This window comes from Ochotona princeps, chromosome 30, assembly GCF_030435755.1.
Source record: "Ochotona princeps isolate mOchPri1 chromosome 30, mOchPri1.hap1, whole genome shotgun sequence".
Lineage (NCBI taxonomy): Eukaryota > Metazoa > Chordata > Mammalia > Lagomorpha > Ochotonidae > Ochotona > Ochotona princeps.
The window spans coordinates 239,842-262,650 of NC_080861.1; the positions used below are offsets into that span (position 1 = coordinate 239,842).

General features: G+C 45.2%; 1 long non-coding RNA gene across 1 annotated transcript in view; it reads right to left on the bottom strand.

The window, feature by feature from the left end:
* Positions 1–17,303: 17,303 nt before the first annotated feature.
* LOC131478342 (uncharacterized) overlaps positions 17,304–22,809 on the bottom strand; it is a 37,894-nt gene continuing 32,388 nt past the window's right edge. The window contains exon 3 of the long non-coding RNA XR_009244416.1: positions 17,304–17,366. This is a non-coding gene — a long non-coding RNA (uncharacterized LOC131478342). The remainder of the gene's footprint in view (positions 17,367–22,809) is intronic.

Below are 22,809 nucleotides of genomic sequence, written 5' to 3' on the forward strand. Positions count from 1 at the left end.
TGACATGCTCTTCATTGACCTCCTCGGGCCCACATGCACCAACCTATGTTTGAAAGACAGATCCCGTTCTGCAATGAACATTTCAGATATTTTCTGCCACTTTGACAAGTCAAGTACAAAGAACCAAAATAACCTGGTGGGAGAACGGAGAAGGGAAGAGCTGGCAGCGAGAGGCCCGTGCTTTGCTCTGATGAAGGTTCTCACAGCTCACCATCTCCCTGCTCTGCAGGCTGAGCTAATTTTATTTTCAGCTAATTTTATTTTAACTGCGGGTTAAAGTTAAATTACATAGGTTATGCAAAGCAGAGAATTCAAGTATGAACAAAGCTCAACTCTTGATTAAAAAAAAATGCCAGAAGAAGCCTTGGTTGATAAACACTTGGATCAGTTTGCACATTTCTTTATGCCATTCACTGGATTAAAAATTACAGCTGGTTTTCTTTGACACCCAAAATAGTCAACTTTTATGGGTAAATGTGTTGTCAGGTTAGCTTATGCTAACTGAAATGCTAAAAACTGAAATGTTTACCAAATGGAGTAGTGTGGTTTAAATTCTGGGAATTTAAAAAGCTTGAACATTTTCTGTGGTTGGTTATTACCTCTGTCTGCAGTGTGCATTCTGCTCTGGAAACAACACCACTGACTTAATACGTCCACAACTAAAGATGCCCGTGCATGAGGGTTTGGCTAAAATATTTGGGAAAATCCAATTCTACTTTGACTATCTACTTCTCGCTTAGAGTTCTGAGCATGAACTTCTGCTTTCTGTACTGATCAGCATTATTAATAGTCTGTAATTGCTAACACTTAGGGAGAATCTTTTCCTCCTCCTCCTTCTTCTTTACATTACTTAGGTCTAATCCAAGCATCTTACTAGGGGGGTATGCATTATCCTCCATTTTAAGTAAGGACTGAATGGGGATTACTAGTTGCACAAGTAAATAGCACTTAAGATTCAAACCTAAGTTCACTTGATTGCAATGTCTGGGCCTTTTCAATAACTCCCAAAGGACACAACTTCTTCCCACATCCACACTCCACCCCTGAAGTTAGTGACCTCTGGTGTACAAAGGCTTGGTAGAGGGGTTCCTGGTTCCTTGCAGCCATCACTGTCCATGTTGGTATGTGCCAGTCTCTATGCCTCAAGCCCTGGAAACTGTGGGTACCTAGGATGCCACCAACTGAAGACAGGCTGGACCCAGAAGGTGGACAAGTCCAAAGAGGAGAAGAGGAATGGGAGACATTTGCAGCAGCGTGTAAGTCGCTGTTTGGGATGTCTGCATCCCATGCTGTGTAACCACCGACAGGGTGACATAAAAATCATGGGGGTTGGTTCTTGCTGTAATCAACTGCGAGGCAGCAGAATCCCACAGTGCAGTTTTTCTCTGACTCATTCTAACCAAATGATATTTTTCAGGCTGCTGCTACAAAGTACCATGTTAGATTATGTTGTGTTTTGTTGACTTTGCTTTTATACCATGCGACTACTTTCACTGCTATCTGGACTTTTCTTACAGGCAGTTAGAGCACAGTAACTCAGTCAAACATCAAGTTAACTTCACCTTCAGATCTCAAAGACTAAGCAGTGATACTATGACAAGCTGGGCATCTGACTGAGCAGTGTGGGCTTTTCTATCACAGTGGCCCTGATGCTCCTTCTGTATCTTGTGTGCAGCTTCAGTAAAAACTCCAGGCCATCTTCACTAAGCAGGACAGTAGTGTGTAAGGTTGCTAATTGGGGGCCAGTATGGTGGTGTAGCATACTATTCTTCCACCTGCAGCACAGATGTAGGCTCAAGTCCAGGCTGCTCCATTTCCAATCCAGCTTCCTGTTTATGGTCTGGAAAAGCAGCAGAGGCCAGATTAAATCCTTGGCCCCTGTGCCTGTGCGGGAGATCTGGCAGAGACTCTAGGCTTCTGATTTTGGATAGGCTCAGCTCTGGCCTGCTGCCACTTAGGTAGTAAACCAGTGGATGGAAGATCTTTTTGTCTCTACTCCTCTCCGTAAATTTGCCTTTCAAATAAAAATAAAACATTAAAAAATTGCTAATCTGCTATTGTCCTCATCTGTTCACAGATTAAACTACCTTTGTCCACTAATTTTTTTTTAAGATTTATTTATTTTTATTGCAAAGTCAGATATAAAGAGAGGAGGAGAGACAGAGAGGAAGATCTTCTGTATGCTGATTCACTCCCCAAGTGACCAGAATGACTGGAGCTGAGCCAGTCCAGAAACAGGGTTCAGCAGCCTCCTTCAGGTCTTCCACATGGGAGCAGGGTCCCAAGGCATTGGGCCATCCTCGACTGCCTTCCTAGGCCACAAGCAGGGAGCTGGATGGGAAGTGGGGCTGCTGGGATTATAACTGCTGCCCATATGGGATCCTGGCACGCTCAAGGCGAGGACTTAAGCCACTAGGCTAATGCGCCTGGCCCTGTCCTTCACTCTTTTTTTTTTTTTTTTAAGATTTATTTATTTTTATTGGAAAGGTGGATATACAGAGAGGAGGAGAAACAGAGAGGAAGATCTTCCGTCTGATGGTTCACTCCCCAAGCAGCAGCAACAGCTAGAGATGAGCCGATCTGAAGCCAGGAGCCTGGAGCTTCTGGGTCTCCCCAGTGGGTGAAGGGTCCGAAGGCTTTGGACCATCCTCAACTGCTTTCACAGGTCACAGGCAGGGAGCTGGATGGGAAATTGGGCTGCCGGGATTAGAACCGGCGGCCATATGGGATCCGGGCTTGCAAGGCAAGGACTTTAGCCATTAGGCTACCGCACCTGGCACTATCCTTTACTCTTAAACCTTGCCATCATTACTGTGTTCTGGCACTGAGGACAGCACCAAGCTTTTGTTAGCAGTTGGAATGCCTGTGTAGGTCTTGGCAACTTTGCTTCTGATACGCCTTTCTGCTAACCTGCAGTTTGTGACAGCTGAAGCAGCCGGTCCCTGCCGCTCACATGGGAGACCCAGATAGAGCTGCAGGCTCCTGACCTCAGCCTGGCCACCTCTGAATGTGGTGGGCATTTGGGGAGTAACCAGGGGATGGATGATCTCTCTCTCTCCCTTTAAAATAAAGTGACAATAAATTAATTTAATTTTACAAAAGAGTCTCAGTTAGACCATATTGGGAAATTAATGGTAGAGAACAGCATGACAATATTGGTAGATTTATCATAATTTGGAAATATTTTACAAAGTAAATTAAGTAGAAAAGCTTACATTTCTATCTGAGCAAAGACTTCACTTTGTGAAGTCATGCTTTCCCAGATTAAACATGAGAAAAATGAGACTGAGAGAAATGTGGGGATTTGCCCAAGATTAACCTTAAATAAGCAATTTACCCATTTGCTGCAGCAGACATGACATCTGGTTTCCTTTTACACCTAAAATTCTAACATTTGTAAGTAAATTACCTGGTTGTTAGAGGCTGTTGTAAATGATCAATAAAAGCAGGGATAGGGAGTATTTCTCTGCCAAGGGCCATTCAGATATTTACAACATCATTCACGCATTGTACAGAATCAGCACCAGAAGCTAGCCTGCTACAGACTTACTGCACTTCGCTTCAAGTTCTGGCAGGGCCTGGTGTGCTGCACTGGTGGGAAGGTCCTCACTACTCAATTAAACCTTGTTGTAACTCACAAAGAAGTTCTTCTCTCCTGAAAGATAAGCTAAGTAGGTTTAACGAGTTTTTTCCCTGACCTATTTTATTATTAGTTTTAAAAATTGAACGTACTGATTTTTTAAAGGTTTTTTTTTTTTTTAAAGGTAAAATGACAGAGACAGACACTGACCAACCTTTGATCTCCTGGTTCCCTCTCCCAGATGGCCGTAACAGGCAGGACTGGGCCAGGTCTCTCACATGGCAAGGGCCCAGAGCCTGGCCCAGAGCAGGAAGCTGAATCAGAAGCCTGGAGGCCAGGACCAGAAGTGGCACTCCACTGTGGGATACTGACTTCACTTGTCATGTTTCCTGCATTATTATTAATTTATTTGAAAGGCAGAGTGACAGAAATGGAGAAAAGCAGGGAGAGATCTCCCAGTTTCTGTCTCTTTTTCTCTATCTTTCAAATAAAAATGAAATTAAGAAATTTTTTTTTAATTTTTCTAAAATTTCTTTTTTAAAAAGATTTCTTTCTTTTTTTTTTAGATATACAGAGAGGAGGACAGAGAGGAAGATCTTACGGCTGATGATTCACTCCCCAAGCGGCCACAACGGCTGGAGCTGAGACAACTCGAAGCCAGGAGCCTTTTCCGGGGGTCTCCCACACTGGTGCAGGGTCCCAAAGCTTTGGGCCATCCTCGACTGCTTTCCCAGGCCACAAGCAGGGAGCTGGATGGGAAGTGGGGCCGCAGGGATTAGAACCGGTGCCCATATGGCGCCCAACCCGGTGCGTACAAGGCAAGGGCTTTAACCACTACACTATCACACCAGGCCTGAAATTTTAAAAATTTAAACTACTGAAATGATTTTTTAAAAAAATGATCTTTAAAGAAAAAGCCCTGGGCTCAACATGATGCTTTAATTGACTAAATCTTCCCCTTGGAAGTGCCAGGATCAGGTACCAGTTCATGTCCTGGCTGCTCCACTTTCCATCCAGCTCCCTGCTTGTGGCCTGGGAAAGCAGTAGAGGACGGCCCAAAGCCTTGGAACTCTGTGCCCATATGGGAGACCCAGAAGAAGCTCCAGGCTTCAGATATGCTCAGCTCTGACTGTTGCAGCCATTTGAGGAGTGAACCAGCAGATGGAAGATCTTTCTCTTTGTCTCTCCTTTTCTCTATGGATCTGAAAATAAATACATCTAGAACAAAAGTAAAAACAAACAAAAACCCTACCCTTTTGAGTATGAGGCTTCCTTTAAGCAAATTTTAAAAATGTATCATTTTAGTGAAAGAGTTCCTGAATTCTGAAAAGTGATGCTAGAAATTCCAGTTGTACATTATTTCAGGATGAATTGGATTCCCAGTCTTCCACCTTGTGGTATGTACGGCTTCCTTGGTGGTAATGTTACATGCCAAGCAGATGGCTCTCACAGAGAACTTTTTTAATCATCCCACTGCCTGGGGTGCCAGAGGGAGACTCACTGCCTCAGGGTCATGAGCCAGCAGAATAAAGGGTTGGGGACATGGACATGCCTGAGGAGTCTGAGCTCCAGCTCCTGTACATGACCTCTCTTGTTCCTACCCACCAATATCTGTAAACTCTGTCCGAAAGGAGTGGGTTCCTGGTGGTGAGGATCAGTCAGTAAGCTGGGGGCCAAACTTGGGCACCCCTTTTGGGAAGAGCGGGAAGCAGCAGGCAGAATGTGAATCGTGTGACTTCCTCTTCTGGACTTTCTTCCTTCCTCTCTCTTTTTCTTTCTAGTTTCGATTATTTAAAAAAAAAAAAAAAAAACCAGATCTATTTCTTTGAAAGGCAGAATTACAGGGATAAATATGGAAAGACAGAGAAAGAGCTTCCATCTGCTGGTTCACTCCCCAAATGGCTGAAGAAGCCAGAGCTGGGCTGCTCTGAAGCCAGGAACTAGGAGCTTCTTTCATGTCTCCATGGATGCAGGGCCCAAGCACCAGGACCATCTTTCACTGCTCTTCCAGGCATATCAGCAGGGAGTTGGATTAGAAGTGTGGTAGTCAGGACTCGAGCCAGTGCCCATATGAGATATTGGTGCCCATGTGAGATCCAGTGCTTGAAGGTAGTGGCTTTACCCACTGTGCCACAGCCCTGGTCCCTGTTTATTTCACAGTAAGTTAGAGAGAGAGGGAGACAGATTCCACACATTGGTTCATTCATGCCTCAAATGGTCCCAGCGGAGCTGGAGTAGTTGGGTCTAGAACTGACATTCATATGGAATGCCAGGATGGCAGGTGGCCGCTTAACCCCCTGTATCAGAGCGCTGGCCTGGAACCATGTGGTTTTCAACAAGAAAAAAACAAGGTAAATGACAAATGGCTGCAGGAAAGGCTGTAGAGAAGATCATCTTGACACCCTAACCCATTCAAATGAGATCTTCCTGTGGTAGTATAACAGGGTGGTGACCCTAAAGGTGTTGGCCACCTCATCCTTCACTGAAGATTAGTTCCTGCCTCTGTTTTTCATCCATTTGAAACATGACTTTATGTGACCATGGAAAATGAGGGCATCCTTCCACCCTTCAATATAGGCTCCTCTGCTACACCTACTAAAGGAAGAGAAAATAAATCAACTGGTCTTCTACCGTCTGCACTGCAAAACAGATCTTCAACACAAGACAGTTGGGCTTCTTTCTGGAGAGACTGGCAATAGGGCTAAAAAGGATGGGTGGGAATATAAATAAAGATGGAGAAGGAAAAACTCCTTCCGATCCATAAGATCCACCTCTTGGGAGAGCATACTCCCCTTATATCTTTCTTCACACTGGGCAACAAATATTCCCAGTTCTAACCTTTCTCTTCTCTCAGATAAATGACTGCAATTCAGAGGGGTTACATTTATCCATCTCTTCTCAGCTACAGTCACTTACCAAACCTCAGTGAGTCTTTACTCCTATTGGACTGAAAGTAAAAATCACAATAGGTTTTTGTTATATTGAACTATCTACCTTCACTCAAGTCTCTAGCTTGCTTCCTGCCAAATCTGTGTATTTCCCACAGTGCTGTGAGCTTTGTCTGTGGCAAGGAAGGGCCTTGTTAAACACATGCCCTTCCCTGACTCATCAACTGAGTTGGAGCTCTTTCCCCACTCATTCCACACCAACAGCATCTTCAGTTTCGAATCATGAAGTTGTGTCCTAAAGAACTTGCTCTAGGAGTAAAGGTGCTGATCCAGGGGTTTGAAACACCCATGGCATGACTCAAGTAGTTGACTTGATAAGCCACAAACTTGGTGTGGACATGTACTTCCTAGGAAAAGGAAAGGCAGAGGCAGAATTAAGAGTGGTCCAAGAACATCACTGCCTCCGACAGGAACTTGGACATTTTCTTGGACCCTTGCAGGGCCAAGTGCATCGCACAGGTTCATGGGATAGTGCTTTAGAAAAAGTCTTCTAAACCCCTTGTTGGGGGCAGGGAGTCAGAGTGTCACATCTGAATATCCAACAACCAGGAGAAAAGCCACAGTCCCACATCTCTAGTATTTTGTCCTTCATAATTCAACACACTGGCCAAAAAAAAAAAAAAAAATCAAAAAACAAAACTGCAAGAGCCATCATTGGGCCACAACCAGTTAGGACATAGCTGGGGATACCAGCATCCCATATCAGAGCACCAATTTGAGTTCCAGCTGCTCTGCTTCTCCTTTAGCAACGTGAGCTGCCAGAAGATGGACGGGGTACTTGGACAAGGCCCTGTCCTCCATGAGAGAGACTAGAATGCAGTTCCTGAATGCTGGCTTTGGCATGGTCCAGCTCTGGCCATTAGAGTCATTTGGAGGAGCAAACCAGCAGATAGAACCAATCTCTCACTCTTTCAAATAAATACATACATCTTTTTTTTAAAAAAAATTAAGAAGACAAATATGTATTTAATAATGGTTATACATGAAGTGAATTAGTGAGTTGATACCAGTATAGTGTGTTTATGATGCTGTTGACCAGTTAGTTACAGAAGAAAATGTTATGTATGCATGTCACAATTTTTTAAAGCTCACCTAAACATATTTTTAAGTAAAAATTTGGCTGAAATATCACCTGGGACCAGTGTCATTTGAAAAGTCTCAGAGAATCAGGGTTGATTGCTATATTAAGTCAATCAGACTAAGTTTAGCCAGCTGAAGCAGTCTTTATCCTATTTGGTTTGCAAAGAAAAATCTCATGAGTTAGCAGAACAGCTAAAAATAAGTCGCAGGTTTCATTTTCCATTGTTCAGTATGGTTTTGAAACCAGAAGGTGCAAAACTAGGAGATTCACCAACGCCTACAGAAAGTAAACAATTCAAATTTTTGTAGCGCACTGTGCTGACTGCCAACTCACAACCAGACCTGAGGTACCCTCACCATGGACCCTCAAGACCTCCTATCCATGAAGGAACAGCAGGAAGTTGGGGGCTGCAGCCAGTCCTAGGGGGTGGCTAGTGTGTGCGTGTACTGTCACATCCGGACAGGATACCACACAGGCTTCAGCTCAGATGCTCAGCCTCCACTTCTGATGATGCTGCGGACCCCTCTGCAGAGCAGTGCAGTCAGTAAGCCCAATGGTCATCAAGATGGTGCTCTGATGATAGATAGCAAAGTGAGTTTCCTTTGACCTAAATGCCTTTGACCGGGAGCAGTACCATTTGGCAAACAGGCAGCTGCTGATAAATTTCATTGCAAAACTGCCTTTCCAGGCCAAGATTGGCAGGAAAGGTGTTTGCCAGAGGGGTCCGTGCTCTCCCAGGCAGGCAGCCATCACACACCATAGCTTCATTTGTGACCCCAGGCTTAGGGGGGATCTTGGGAGTAGGTCTAGAGTGGCACTGTTCAAAGCAAGCCCTCAGAAGAATGAGACTGAAACGGGACCTGTGAGCAGTGGGGACCTGCTCACAGTTGGTGCTGCAGCGCTGGAGCTCAGCTTCCATCAGAGCTGGACTGGCTGGGAAAAGCACAGGGCGAGGCCAAGGCCACAAGGATGCTGTTGGAGGCTAACCACCAATCAGAAGGTGCTCATTGAAGAGAAGTCAGTGGGTGAAACCCCTTCCCAGGGGTGTGGGACACTCCTGCCCCTCTTTAAAGCTTGTTTTAAAAAGTTGGTTTTCATAACTTTAGGCAGGATAAGATTTGTGAAAAAGTACAAAAATAGTATCTAAGTGCAGACTCTCCATGTGTGTGCCCTCACAGTTCTGTTAATGTTATCCCATACAGAGACTGAATAAGCACCATCACAAACAGGACATAGAACTTGTTCATCACCCCCAATCTGTTCTGACTCACCCTTCCCCCCCACTCTAAAACCCAGGCAATCATTTGTTCTCTGTCATTTTGAGAATGGCCTATAAATGGAAAACTACAGTAGATAACCCCTTGAGACTGACTCTCTTTCTCCCAGCACAATACCCTTGTGATCTGTTCAAGTGGTATGTGAATAGTGTGTACTTTTTTATTGCTCAATAGTATTCCTGGGTGAGGACATGCTATATAGTTTCCTATCCATAAGCCAGCTGAAAGACATCTGGCTAACTTTCAGTTTTTAGTATTACCCATCAGGCTTCGGTGAACATTTATGTACAAGTTACATTTATACCCAGGTGTAAACACTTAAGAGTGGGATTGCTGGGTCACACTGTGTTTATACCCTGAACTTTATATGACACCACCAAGCTGTTTATGACGGTGATAGCAGTATTTCCAGGCCCATCAACCATGTATATGAGATTCAACTTTTTCCATGTTGGCCAATGTTTGGTTATATCAGTCCACTATAGTCCAGCCACTCTGATGGGTGAATATGGACTCCTTTTGATGGTCCACAGATGACAGTAATAAAGTCTATGGTTTTCTGAGCTTGGATATCTTTCACTGTCGGACTTTCCTTTTAATTATCCACAGAAAAGTCTGGGCTACAAGGCCTGTAGCTAATGGAAAATGGGTTGCTCTCTCTAGACACAAGGTTGCTTCTGACTGAGTGGTGGGACATCTTCATCTGGGCATGCAAGGCCTCTATGAGGCAGTGCTGCCTGGACCAGCAGGCCAACCAGGTCCCAGCAGCACACACGGGCATGGAGTAGGAGAGGTGACAGTTTTGGTTAGAGACCATGTGATGCATTCTATTCTTAAGGTTAGCTACTAGCATCGTATTAAGCAAAGTTAGCGATGGGGTTGACACAGACAGGTAAGTGAGTGGAGACACCAATGACATTTGTCAAATCTCAGGGACCCCTGAGCACTTTCTGCCGACCTTCCTGTTTTGTGACCACTCAAGACTCTCCAGCAGCATGTGCCCCCTTATCCAGACATCATGGAGCTCTGATTTCTACCTCCCAGGCTCTGGGGACCCACAGCATTTACCACCCCACAGATCTTGTTGGCCTAGGGACTCAGGTTGTGGAAACAATTAGAACTGCATCTAGGTGCCTCAAGTAGTTGTTCAGAGCATCAAGGAGACGAGCCTTGCCCAGGACGGACATTCCAGTGAGGACCAGAACTGCCCCAGCATCTCCCTTCATCTGTTGCACCTCTGCTTCTTGGAAGGTGAGGTCGTAGACACCACCAGAAATCATCCTCACCATGCAGGGCCACACATTTGAAGCAGGAGTTTGTGGATGCAGAAGATAGGAAACCAGGAAATAACAGCAGCAGTGAAAACGGGTGGGCAGACAAGTCCTCTGATGTCTATGCTCGCAGGGTGCTCCTGTAGTGTTTGTCTCTTGTCTCACAGCAGGTGCTGTCACAGGGAGTGACAGAGATTTAGGAATAAAGGAAAAGAAGTAATTTATAGAATTTGACCATGGAAAGAGGACTATTGGGAGCGAGGCAACTGGTGGAGGCAGAACTTGAGAGTCAAATGATGCAGCTGGTGGCTCTTTAGCAGCTGAGGTGGTAAAACAGGCGGAAGCAGGGCAGTCAGATACTATCAGGCGATGGGTGGGTGTGGTCTGACTTCCAGCAGGGTCTGCCAGCTGGATGGATAGTCACACTTCCTCTCAGGTGTGAGAATGAAAACAATCTGGTTGTTGTTTGTTCCCTGTGTTCTCTGTGAGGATTGTTTTTAATGTTGTTTTCTACATTTCCATTTCTAGGCCCTTCCTCTCTGGCCTACTGCTCCTCCTCACCTGCTGACTCTGAAAAGCAGGCACTGCTTGGGGAACTGCCTTCCTGATTGTGAAGCTAAACAAGCACACTGGTCCTGGAGGCGGGATGCACAGAACTTCCTCTCTGAGACCTTCTCTTCTTTACAACTCATTCCTGCCTTGACTTAGAATTGCCCACTGATTTCTGACCCTGTTTTGCCATCGTGGGTTCTGGCTCCAGACCACTCCTCTGCTCTTGGATCTGGGTCTCCTGGTGCCCCTGCGTGGCTGCCTTATGTTCACTCGTATTTTTGCTTCAGTGTTGTTGCCTCAGGGTCCAGGTGCATGAGATCCGACTTCACTAGATGACCAAGATGGGCACCTGGGCCTCCTCTCTTGAGATATGACTATCAGGAGACAGTTCCCTGGCTGGGACAGTGGTTTGCTTTAGCAGTCAGTCCTCTCACTGGCGCCTTTTCTTTGTTACCTAGAGTGTGGGTGTCTCAGGCTTTTGTTGAGCTCAACCGCAGTCACTCGGCCTCTGAGTGACCACCAGGAAGCAAATGAACCCTTCTTGGCTTGTGTGGTTTTGTACTTACAGTAAAGCTTTCTAACTCCCCAGTATGTGCTCTTTTTCCTATACCACCATCATTGAGGGAAAACCTAACATTCAGAAGCTGAACGGAAGCTGTAAGCTTTATTCTGCTTTAGCTGTTACTAGCTCAGGGTTCTCTTCTTCTGCCTAATTGACGTTTGCCAAATGCATGTCTATGGATTGAGTGCAACATGCCAACAATTCCCAGGTATTAATGGCACAGCCACTGGCACAGTGGCTACAAATGTTAGGGTGCTTGCGTCCTGTATTGGAGATCCAGCCCCACTCCTGATCCCAGCTTCCTGCTAATGTCCACCCTGAGAGGCAGCAGAGCACAGCCTAAGTGGTTAGCTCCCTGATGCTCTTATGGGAGGCTCACACTGAGTTCCCAGCTTGGACTTTGGTCAGGACCATTTCTAATTGCTTTAGTCACCCAGGGAATGAGCCAGTGGGTGTGAGCTCTCTTCCCGCTCCTTTCTTCCCGCCCTCCCTCCTCTGGTTGACAAATGAATAAAAATTAAATTAAAATCACCAACTTAAAAAAGTTGATAAGGTGATTTAAAATGCTTATTCCTAGAACTCTCTTTAGAACTTCCGATGCCACAAGGCCTGGGAGCAAGCATTGTTCACACATAAAACTGAAGATCAAGGTTTTCAGATGGACGTTGATAGCCTCCTAGAAGCTAGTTCAGTGGCAAGCATTAAGCACTTTAAAAACAGTTCATTGGGGGATGGATATTTGGTGTAGTTTTTTTTTTCTTTTTATGACACAGTTTCATAGGCTCTGGGATTCCCCCAACCGCTCCAAAAAGCCCTCCCCCTGGTATAGTTATTAAGGTACTATCTGAGATACCCACATCCTACATCAGAGTATTGGGTTCAAGTGCTGGTTCTGTGCATCCTGTATCAGAATGCCTACATTCAGCCAGCTACTATATGCTTTTGAACCAGCTTCCTGATAATGCCTAGGGAAGGCAGTAGATGATGGCTGAAGTTCCTTGGCCCCTGCCACCCATATGGGATACTAAGATAGAATTCCTGGTTTCTGGCTCATATCTGGCTATTGCAAATACTTGGGAAGTGAACCATCAGATGGAAGATGCCTCTCTTTCTCTTTCAAATAAAATAAATAAATCTTTAAAACAAAACTCATGTTTTCAGAGACTTTCAGTCAACTGAAAAAATGTTTACAACCTAATGTTAAGTAGGGCAAAGGAAAAAAAAAACATAAAAAATACCGCATCATTGTTATTGAAACAAGACAGCATACACAGGAAAAACTGGAAATACTATATCGAATTATGAATATTGGGGCCAGCATTATGGTGCAGTGCGTTATGCCACCACCTGTGGTGCCAGCAACCCATAAGGGCTCTGGTTCAATTCCCAACTGCTCCACTTCTGATCCAGTTCCTTGCTAATGCTCTTGGGAAAGTGGTAGAAGATGGCCCAATTATGGAGCCCTGGCATTCACATGGGAGAGCCAGGAGACTCATATGGGAGGCACATGGCTCTTGGCTTTGGTCTGGCTCACCCTTGGGTGTTGTGGCCATTTCGGGGAGTGAGCCAGCACATGGAAGATGTCTCTCTCTGCCTCTCCCTCTCTCTTTGTAACTCCTTTTTAAAAATATGTTCCTATTTTACTGTGACTTGGTTGTTGACTTAACAATGATGTTTATTTCTTACTTAGTATTTGTATGTTTTCCAGATTTTATTCAGTGACTTGTTCTGTTTTATTGGGAAAAAAAAGATAAATATTTGAAAAAGAATTTATCACCCATCATGTGAACCAGAGGGCAGAGGGTCAGCCACCGCCTGGCTTCTGCTGGATGGCTCGAGACAAGAGCCACAGTCCTGGGGCAACAGTAGCTTCTCTCCTTTTTTTTTTTTTTTTAAACAGGCTAATGCTAAGGCTTCCTTAAGGGATTCATTCTTTTTATTTTACTTTTATTTTTAATCAAAAGAGACAAACACAACACACAAAGTCAGAGATATCCCATCTAATAACTAAGGGTGGGCCAAGGTGGGCATCAGACACTCTCCGTGGGTCTGCCACATGCTGCCTCTCAGGGCACACAGTAGATGCAGCTGGGTCAGCAGCTCGGGACCTGAGACCGGAACCAGACACTCCAGTCTTAAGCAGGGATCTAAGCTGCTGTGCCAAACATTCACCCCTTGAGTTCAGACTGAAAGTACTCCTTTGGTGAGGTACCTTGGTATAAGTGATGCCAAAGAATGTATGTCAATAGAAAAGTCCATTTTATTAAACATTATTTTCCTGCTACATTTTGAGAATGACAACCTGTAGGGCCTGGAACATGGAGGGCAGTTTCCAGCTAACGTGGCATCTTTATTTTCTTGGACTAGCTGCTCTTTCCTGCCTCAAAATTACCCCAGTCTCACTCCTCCTATAACACTAAATAGATGGCAGCTAGACACTAGCCAAGCCCACGGCATTTGCTGAGTTCTCAGGCACCAGGAGCCCAAAAGAAAGCCAGGAATCATCTTTTGATAGAGAAGTGACCTGTCCAACCTCCCTCAAAGGGAGAATTCAGGGAATTCTGCTCAAGCATCTCTGAGTAAGACTGGAAGTTAGGTCTCTGGCCTAGAATAATTCCTTCATCATTCCTTCTAAAAGGCCTCAATTCTTTTTAAAAGATTATTTATTTACTTGGAAAGTCAGAATTACAGAGAGAGGGGAGAGAGAGAGAGAGAGAGAGAGAGAGCGCCTCCATTCATTCTTTCACTCCCTAGGTGGCTGTACCAGCCTGGGCTAGATGAGCCCAAAGCCAGCAGTTAGGAGCTTCTTCCAGGTTTCCCACACGGGAAGCAGAAGCCCAAACACTTGGGCCATATTGCAGTGTTTTTCCCAGGCCTGTAGCAGGGAGCTGCATCAAAACCCAGCATCATAGGCCTTACATGCTATGCCACAACACCAGCCCCTGGCATCATAAGTCTTTACACCACACAGTTTGGCCAGTTGGAAATGGTGTCAGACAAAATTTTTTCTAAAAGAATCAGGACAAAAGAGGTATCAAAAATCCAAAACACCTATATTGACTATAATTATGGGAATTATTTTCATCAACACTTTGCCTTGACATGTACTTTTCTAATGTGCTTAAGTCATTTTGTTCATGTCACTGTACTTATTCTGACAGTCTCATCATTACATTTCTTTAAAATGCCATTGGAAGGTGGAAGGAAGTATTAAAGTTCGGATGAAAACCAGAGACTTCTTGAGTTAAAAGCAAAACCATATGTCTTCAATGTGGTATTTTCCAGGTTGGTTCTTGACAAGGAAATAGGGGATTTTAGCATGAGAAATTACAAAGCCCTCTTACTATGAATGTTTAACTTTGGCGAATGTGACATGGGCTCATTGCAAAATACCCCAAAAGGAGTAAAACAATGTTCACATGCCGACCTGGGGTACAAGGGGGTGGCATTTCCGAGCTAAGTCTGTTATAAGACTTCTGGGGCCAAACAACCAACTGGTCTAGGTGCTGCCCATGTGGCGTGGCTGTGTTTCAACCACACTTCCTCATTGTGGACAAACAAAACCAAGTTCTGGATATTTAGATGACCTGAGATCTGAAAAGACTGCGGTGTCTCTAATTCATAGCATACCTCTGATGTGTTATTAAAATTGAAAATGAAATTATAAAATTAAAGTTAAGAAAGATTAGTTAAGTCTAACATTTCCCATCATATCTACTTGGATGCTTTCTTGTTGAACATGCAAAGAGCTACAAAATGTGTCTTTTTACACAACCCTGCTTTGCTTGCATCACCTGTAAGACTATGTTAAAGTAACCAAGTGATCATGGTCAGCCACAGCTGTCTTTCAAATATCAAGTACCGACCCTAGTGGAACTCTGCATATGTGATCTGCTGGTCACATATCTCTCCCATCATACCATGCAGCTAGAAATTGGAAACAAGAGGTTGGTCCCTTCCCACAACCCAACACCACTCATCAGCTCTCTCACACTTAGTTCCCTGAGAAGTCATTATCTGATGGCAGTTGAAACTAATAACCTCCCGTGAATTGATTCTGATACTTTCTCTACTGGTAGCTTCTGGTCTTCCCTGCACTTCAGACTCCGTTAAATTTGGACTTCCAGCAACAAATGGTGTGCGCTGGACCCCAGTTTCTGAGATTTGGAACTGGTCCTCAGTTACTCCTTGGGCTGCACTGTTCTACAGATGCTGTATTCCCCACTCACTGGTGCAGCCAGACATTCACAGCTTTCAAAAGCTCAAGAAGAAGACTTTCAGAGGTCAGAGTGTTTTTGAAATGGATCAGATTTCTATTCTATTGCACTCCTCTCCTGAAGTTAGGGACTGGGCAGCTGCTAGGCAGCAGTGGCAGCACAGAAAGCCTGGCATCAGGTGTTGTCACCAGGAATCTGAGTTGCTGTGGCACATTGGCGGATAGCAGGCCTTCTCACACAATGGACACTACATGGCCTTCAGACTGTGGATGTGGCCAGTACAGGGGTCAAAGTCAGTCAGAACCCAAAATGTTTAGCCAGATAATGACGACAAAGCTGGAGGCACAGATGTCAACTAGTTTAGGCACACTTTCTTTTTTAAATTTAAGGTATTTAAATTAGGGGCATCACAAAACATTCAACATACGGTTTCTGATGTTTGTTTACCAGAAAGCAGAATACTACATCCAAACCAATCAGGGTTAAAAGACTACATAAAATACAAAACTAGAATAGGGTCTCTCAAACAGGGTTTACAACTTCACCGTTCATCATTTCATTATGTTTTTTTTTTAAAGATTTATTTTATTTTTATTACAAAGTCAGATATACTGAGAGGAGGAGAGATAGAGAGGAAGTGGAGCTGCCGGGATTAGAACCAGCGGCCATATGGGATCAAGGCAAGGACCTTAGCCAGTAGGCCACGCTGCCGAGCCCCATTTCATTATGTTTTAAGATTTCTCCTAAATGGAAATTGTAATGATATATCAAATCTTTTGGGTGTATTATTACCACCTCCACCTTGCATATTTCTTGTCTATTTCCAATGTCTAATAACTTGATGAAACATCTTTCCTGAGTCAAGCATTTTCTCCCCAATTAAAGGGTCACAAGACCTGGGGCAAATCAGGCTGGACAGGCTCCCAAACCTTCTAGAAACCGAGGTAAGAGATAAGAAAACCGTAAGTTTTCTGACAGACCACTGGGGATGTAGTTGTTGAATTATTTTGCACAATTTCAAATAGAACCATAGATCCTCGAGCAAGACACCAAGTCAAAACAAGCCTGTACTAAGAGAACCTGGGGGGGAAATCAGGGGAAGGGTGTCGTTCCTGCCTGTGATGGCATGATAGTGTCAATCACCACTCTTAACCGACAAAGCCAGAAGTTATCTCTGAGTGTCAGAGAATTCTAAGTGTACTTCTCTTGTTGCTTCATTCTGCAACCTTATCTTTGAACATCTCCAAGTTCCTCCATATACTATGACAGAATTCTCTCCCTTCTCCAGATAGGCTCTGGGAAGTGGCTGCTCCACTAAGTACTACATTTCCCAGAACTCTTCACGGTTCATTCTGGTCACATGACTGTGTTTTAGCCAATGGAATGTGAGTAAAAGTGATGCTTACCACTGAAAGGCACAGCCCATATACATCTCCCTGTGTATTTTTATTTACTTCTTCTATAGCGCGATGGGGATACTTTCAGAGTACCTTGGAAAATTTATGTTGCAAAAGCCTTTTTAAACATGTCAGTACGAATGAACATGAACTCTTCTTTAACATGAGAGTTGTACCAATGACCCACATGAGCAAGAAATAAACTTCTATTGTGTTTGAATCACTATAAATTTTGTTATGTGTTCTAGCACAGCAATTAGCCTATCTTAATGTGTATTCTCTTTGGTTCATTGTTATCATGTGCAGAAGTCTCTGTATCCTTTCTCCTTTAAATCCAGACACGAAACAGAAAAAAAAAAAAAAAACCTCAACAGGTTTAAATTTGTGCAGTCATTATGGACAAGCAGAACTCACCAGGTCAGTGGTCGCAGCATCCAGAACAGCAGTTCAGCAGAGTCTCCCTCCAAGACAGCTTGATGGACTAGAATAAAGCAAGAGTAAAGCATGAGAATTGCCAAGACACATAGATTGACAGTGATGGTTCATTTCCAAAGGGTGTTGTCAGCTCACACAAGAATTCAGCTCTGTTTTCCAGTAACGAAAAAGCTTCCCAATGACCCTGAAAAATAATTTAAAATATATATGTACCCCAATCATTTTAAGTAAAATTTGGCTGTGTAAGCCTGAAGGACACTTTCATGCTGACTCGGATTGACTCCAGAAGCAGGAAAGTCAGCGTGTAATTTCTATGACCATGTGCTGTTCACTTCTAATGCACACCATAACACTTATTTATTTATTTAACACACAATTTCCTTGGGTAGGAATTTCCAGAACTTGTAAGGCTCTGTAAAGCACTGAGAGATTTAAAATAAAGTGTCTTTGTGTTTAGTGCCATCCCAGATGTGCCAGCACAAGCAGGAACAGAAATAAAGAGGAGATAAGGCACAGCGGGAACACCTAGAACCCTGCTCTGCGACGGCAGTCAGTCCGGGCGCACCCTGCCTTCTTCCACCAGCTTCGAGCATGACAGTATCACTGGATGTGGAGACGGGAGACAGAGCATGTGTTTATAGCAAACAGTTGCACTGATGTGCTTGTTTGGTGTTAAGATCCAGGAGGCAAGCAATCTGAACACTGAACACTCCAACAGTTTGAAACAGAGTTTTCAGCCAAAGAGAGGCCAGAGTTTTCAGCAGACAGGCCATTCTCCTCAGGGCTTCCGTCTCAGGAATTGTGTGTTTGCGTGTCCTCATAAGGCGAGTGAGACATCAAATCCCTGTGGGGCTGCATTTTGAGGGTCTCCTAGATGCAGTACCCACAGCCTCTCCTGGCCTGGGCCTGCCAAGCCCAGGCGTCAGGGGTCAAGATGGCAGCTCGTGTGGGGGCACGGGGAGCCCTTCACTTACGCACAGGTGCGGCTCCTCTGAGGGCGCCCGGCTGGCTGGGTTGGGCAGCTGCCACCGTCTTCTGGCTCGGCCGTGGGCTTCAGTGCTTGTCCACATCCGCTCCACATGTTTTTCTGATGATGTCACCCATCCTGACTTGCAGAGTTTGAAAGTTTATCTACAAGTTCAACCTTCCGTGAGGCTGGGAGAGAAAGGAGCCAAGGTGTGCAGTTGTTGGGTGGCCGAGAGGGGGAGAAAGGCCGGTGCCTTCTGATTTTGAGATTTGCTGCAGCTGCAAGGGCCACGCCCCAGCCAGCTTCCTGGCTGTAGACAGAGGCCAGTGGCTGGGCGTGGGTGACGTCAGGGCCCGGCCTGAGCCATCACCAGAGGCCTGGCTGCACTGCCACTCCGAAGGGGACAAAAGGAACCTTTGATGACCAGAGGCCCTCCTCTTGCCCAGTGGTCAGTGTGAGCAGCAGGCCCGAGCACATTGCTGCCTTGTTCCCATCCCCAGCCGCTGTCCCATGGCAGGAACTGTTCCTACAGATTCACAAAGCCTGCTAAAAGGACAGCAGCCTCCTGAACCGCAGGGGCATGGCCGCTGTTCGGAAAGAGAGACAAGAGGGAATGGCAGTGACGGGGGAGGCGGGCGCACATCTTCTGCAGGTCTGTGCCTCCCTGGGACCTCTCACTTCCCCTCGCCATCTCCCTCCTTCCTGAGGAGCCCACCATACCAGGGAGTGGCAGGTGCAGGAGCAACAGAGGAAGGCTGTGTCGTTGCCAACAGAAGGCAGCATTTTGCATCTGTGCTCCTCTGTCTGTGTGCCGCAGTCAGGAGCCCCAGTACTCCGCTTCCAGGCTGCAGCGATGAGCTGGCTCTTTCTGGATTTCAGAGGGCACCATACTTTAAGAAGGCTATTTATATCCCAGTGCTGGGAGTGTGGCTCAGAAAACACATGATGAATGAATATTTTAAAATGAAATAGAGAGGCCGGAGTTGTGGTGTATGGGATCAGACTGCTTGCCTGTAGTGCTGATATAGGTGCCTGCATAAAGTTCTGGCTACTCCACTTTTAGTCCAGATCCCACTAATATGCCTGGGAAAGAAGTAGAAGATGCCCCAAGTGCTTGAGCTCTGCATCCACGTGGGAGACCCCGTGAAGTTCCCAGGCTCCTGGCTTTAGCCTGGCCTGGTCCTGGCTGCTGTGGCCATTTGGGGAGCAAGCCAGCAGAGATGGAAGATTCTGTCCTCTTTCTATAAATTTGCCTTTCAAATAAATTAATAAACCTTTTAAAATGATATGAAATAGCAGAGCACATGTACTAAATACTTACAAGGAATGCTCAAGACTTTGTCTTGGTACTTTACGAAGATAAATTTGTTTATTGGTGTTGTCATCAGGGGAGGTACTATTATTCCCAGAGATGAAGAAACGGATGCTCAGAGAGGTTCAGACACTTCCCCAAAGCCTCACAGTTAGTTAGTGGCAAAGCCTGAATCATTGCATCTCAGAGCCTATACTCGTAGCCATGTACTAACAGGCTGGAATGAATACAGGAACCTTGACCAAGGGTATCCTGCCCAGGATAAAGACAGACTTGAAACAAATGCTACAAGAAAATCCTGGGGCATGCAGGGATATTATGTGTGGATTATCTGATGCATCTATACACAGCCTGAGGCTGGGTCTGCTATTATATCGAGTGGAGATGAGGGGCCAAGGAAGGCTGCTGGAGGCAGATCTGCAGAGTGTAGTGGAATCACACTGTGCAGACACCCCAGAGAGGGCCGAGTCCAGGCTCGTCCTTGCTGTCTCCTGCCTCGTAGGTGAGCGTGTGGAGGTCAGTGACGTGGGAGAGGTGGTGCTGGGACTAATACGAGGGCTAAAGGGAAGAGATGTGACCCAGTGTGCAGGACAAGACCTGGAGGAGTTGGAGCTGCACGGTGCTTTCAGAGTACCAGGAGGGGCTGCCCAGTTAAACCTGACTGTGCAGTCATGTACTGCTCCACAACAGTTTCCTATCAGGAGAGGGTTCTGGCAGTGGCTGAAGCAAAGGCCAAGAGGGGGACAAGAAGAGAACATCCATGGGCTGGGTGTCTGGGCCTGGGGTAAGGCTGACCTTTGCAATTTCTCGTGATTCATTTAGGGTTAATGTCTCTTGCCTGTGGAAGGTTTTGGGAGTACCGGTGGCCTTCTCAGTATGCTGCCCATCATTTTCCTTCCTTCGGTGGAATGGGGATCCCTCATCCGAGAGCAGGAATCTGCCTTTGATGGCTAGGGACACCGCATGGTTTCCGGTGTTCCTAGTAACTATGCCAGCTGCTGCTCAGGAATTCTACTTGTTCTGGGGTGGGAGGGTTCCCAATGCCCAGGCAGGTGGAAGTAAGGGGGTGAACGTCAGAAGGGTTTTTTCAATCCTGGCAGCAGTAACAAATGATCAGGTTCACTGTTGACATCTCCTGAGAGCCCTGACCTTGGCTGAGGAAAGCGCTCTAAGTTCCAGGCATTTTTGGCAGAAGGCTTGTTTATTCTTTTCTGCCCTCTCCACAGAAAATGCCTTTGGGCACCTCCCTGCTCTGTCTCCCCAAGCTTGGGTGGTGGCCTTGCTTGCTTGATGGACACAGGAATGCACAGCTCTAACAAGCTGCAGAAAGGCTTGTTCTTCACTGATAATGTGAAGAGACAAAGCAAGGAAAGAAGCAGAAATGAGCGTCAGGAAGCTGAAGGGAGAGGCAGATCCTTGCATTACCTGCTGGGATGTCGACAGGGACGGTGAGGGTAAAAGCTGGGACCTGGGAAACCCAGTACAATGACACCCCTGCATTGCCACCTCATCCCACACATACCCGTCTTTGCTACAATAACTGCAGCTATGCCCTGGTGATTAAAACAACACCAAAACTTTTATGAGTTCAAGGGATTACTTGGAAGTTTTGTCTCTATTTGCTGCCTCCAACTTCTCTTATTTTATTCATTCTATTTGAATTCTTAAGCTATAATCTATAGACCATAAAGTTCAGTAAAAATGCAGAATAAATTTTTAGCATACAATTGTCTGACACATAATTTAATTTTGCATTTTGTCCCTCTGAGCCATCGCTTCTCATTTGTACACACACCCTAGCCCTAAGCAACCACTCAGTGACTTTCTGTCACCATCCATTTGCCTCTCCTGGACTTTTCCAACAATGGAATGAGCCAACAAAGTCTCCTGTGTCTGCCCTCTTTCACTTAGTATAATGCTTTCAAGATCATTCTTGTGGTACGATACTTTTGTGCTTTTCTTGATTATATCCACACAATATTCTGTTGTGCTTTTCCATACTTCAGTTGATGGATTTCTGAGTTGTTTTCAGTTTTTGGTCATTAGGGCTAATGATGCCATGAAGATCCATGCGCAAATTTTGGATTATTTATTTGAAAGGAAGAGGGGGGAAAAAAGAGAAAAGGGGAAGGACTGAGGAATATCTTTCAGCCTCTAGTTCACTTTCCAAATGGTCACCAATGGCCAGGTCTAGGTCCCTGGAAGCCAGCAGGCAGGAACTCCACGCTGTTCTCTCCCACATGGGGGCAAGCACTCAGCACTTGGACCATCTTTAGCTCCTTTCCAGGCCACATTGACAGAGAGCTGGACAGAAGGCAGAACAGTGGGGACTGATCTGAGATGCTGCTGTTTCAAGCGATAGCTTAATCCACTGTACCACAATATGGGTCCTTTAAGATTTTTTGTGGACTTTGTTTTCATGTGTTTCAGGAAGACACCAAAGAGTAGGGTTGCTGGGTGACATGGTCACTGCCCTGATGTTTTCCAAAGACTGACATCACCTCAGGATTCTGATTTCTTCCTATTTAACTGTATATTTGGTCTCCTACTCTCCTCCCTCTTCTGTCAACTGTAAAATCTGGTTATTTGTGTTTTTATTTTTGAGTTGTAGGGATTCTTTATATATTCAGGTATAGGTCCATCATCAAATATATATTTTATAGCCATTATCCCCCAACTTGTGGGTTGTTATTTTATTTTATTAAGCTTTTTAATTTTTATGGAGTACTATCTATATATCTTCTTTTTTTAATCACTTATTCCTTTTGGTGTCATATTTGAGAGACAACTCTCTGGCCCAAGGTCATGAAGATTTATATCTGATTTTTCTTTTAAGAGTCTTACAGTTATGGGCCCAGTATGATAGCCTAGTGGTTCAAGTCCTCGCCTTGCACATGCCGGGATTTCATATGGGTGCCGGTTCTAATCCTGGCAGTCCCACTTGCTTTCTAGCTCCCTGCTTGTGGCCTGGGAAAGCAGTCAAGAATGGCCCAAAGCCTTGGGACCCTGCACCTGTGTGGGAGACCCAGAAGAGCTTCTGGCTCCTGGCTCCTGGCTCCTGGCTTCGGATGGGCTCAGCTCCAGCCGTTGTGGCCACTTGGGGAGTGAACCATTGAATGGAAGATCTTCCTCTCTGTCTCTCCTCCTTTCTGTATATCTGCCTTTCCAATAAAAATAAATAATATAAACAAATTTTTTTTTAAAAAAAAG